The sequence below is a fragment of the Ascidia mentula genome, chromosome 5 (genome assembly GCF_947561715.1).
Source record: "Ascidia mentula chromosome 5, kaAscMent1.1, whole genome shotgun sequence".
Lineage (NCBI taxonomy): Eukaryota > Metazoa > Chordata > Ascidiacea > Phlebobranchia > Ascidiidae > Ascidia > Ascidia mentula.
Genome location: NC_138570.1, coordinates 12,323,132 through 12,325,000, shown reverse-complemented (window position 1 = coordinate 12,325,000; position 1,869 = coordinate 12,323,132). Strand labels below are relative to the sequence as shown.

Genomic DNA, 1,869 nt, shown 5'->3' with positions numbered 1-1,869 from the left:
AATAAAGCTTGTACTGAAAAAAAATATTTTTTATCGAAAAGTCATATACTGCAAAATGGACAAGTACTGAAATCGCATAGTTACATGCGTTGTGCAACCGCAAACTCAGTACTGGAGTATCAGCGTTTTCCACTGTATAATAAAGCTTGTACTGAAAAAAAATATTTTTTATCGAAATTCAATTTTCAATTCAGTTTATTTACATCCTAATCCGCGAAAATAAAATGCGGAACAGTAAAACACAATGAATGATCCAGTTGGGATTAGATGAAGGGACGGTAGAAACCTCAATTGGTTATTTGAAACCGCCCCTGGGTTGTTTCGAGGTTGCAAAAGATTTACGCGGTTGTACGCAATGACATTGATGAAGCAAGGAACATTTAATCAACAATCATTCTGCATTACAATAAACAAAGAAGTACAAAAATAACACGAAACAAAGAAAAGACAATCATTAAGTATTGCGCATGTTACAAAACTAAAAGATACAATATAAATAAGAATGAATCGTTGTGAATTTTACCATTTGCATATGTCAAGGGCAATTACCAATTAGGCCGGCGGTGAAGTGACGTTGTGATTTTTTGCTAAATTGCGCCCTATCGCATCAAAACATTCCTGCGGGTGTTTACATCGCACGTGGTCATCTCTACAGCTGTGCAGCATTGGCATATAAGTGAAGAAAGTGTAATTTTAGTGCTTTAAGAAACCCTTTCAAGCTAAAGCTTTTAATGTTTTGCGGGATGTTATTCCATATTTCTGCGCCTTGGTATTTTATAGTTTTTTTGCCTAGTTCAGTGAAAACACGTGGGAGATAATATTGATGTGTGGTTTGACATCGTGTTATGTGGGTGTGAATGTTTGCTAATGGGGTAAAGTAGTCCTTAAAGGCTGCGGGTAGACGATGATTTTTGTAATTGTAAGCAAATTTACCAAGTTGCAGCTTGTGCTGTAGATTGACTGGAAGAATTTGTGCTTTAATGTACAGTTGATAGGTGTGGGTGCGAAAGGGACTGTTTGTTATTATGCGAAGCGCTCTATTTTGCAGGACCACCACTGGATGTAACAATGATGGGCAAACAAAACCCCACGCCAAAAGGCCATAAGACAAATGCGAATGAACAAGTGCGTGATACACTGTTTGTAATGTACACTGTCCTATGATGTGCTTCAGCTTGTAAAGAATTGCAACGCTTTTTGCAATTTTTTTGCAGGTTGAGTTAACATGTGGGGCCCATGACAGTGTATCATCAATATGTACACCAAGGTACTTTGTGGTCTTGACTTGCTCTAGTGTGGTGTCATTAATCTTAAGGGTAAAATCCGTATTGTTTGTCTTTTTGCTGTTTGCGAAGAGCATGAATGTGGTTTTTTTGCAGTTAACTGTTAGTTTGTTCGAATTGAGCCATGTATTAACCTTATCTAGTTCGATATTTGCAGCCTTTTCTAAATCCCTTACATTTTTGCACGACTTGATGAGACATGTGTCATCTGCGAATAATCTTGTGCAGAATGAGGAGGCGCAAGGCAAATCATTTACATAAATGAGAAACAGAAGTGGTCCTAGAGGAGATCCCTGGGGCACACCACATTCCACGTTACAGACATTGGAGCGGGAATTGCAAATTTTAGTGTATTGTTGCCTGCCAGTGAGGTAGTTTTCAAAAAAGCTTTTAATTTTTCCCCGGAATCCATAAAACTCCAATTTTTGCAGGATGATTTCGTGGTTGACAGTATCAAATGCCTTTGATAAATCCAGGAAAATTGCGCATGTTTTTTCTTTGTGATCTGTGGAATTAGCTATATGCTCATAAATTTGTGCGACTGTCAAATCTGTGGAATGGCCAGGCCTAAATCCATTTTGAAATT

The 1,869-nt window shown here is 37.8% G+C and overlaps 1 long non-coding RNA gene across 1 annotated transcript; it reads left to right on the top strand.

Moving 5' to 3' along the window:
- The first annotated feature begins 807 nt into the window (after positions 1 to 807).
- On the top strand, positions 808 to 1,614 carry LOC145903644 (uncharacterized). Its single transcript, XR_014402670.1, has 3 exons — positions 808 to 1,125; positions 1,215 to 1,267; positions 1,512 to 1,614. It is a non-coding gene; the product is annotated as an uncharacterized LOC145903644 (long non-coding RNA).
- The last annotated feature ends 255 nt before the right edge of the window (positions 1,615 to 1,869 follow it).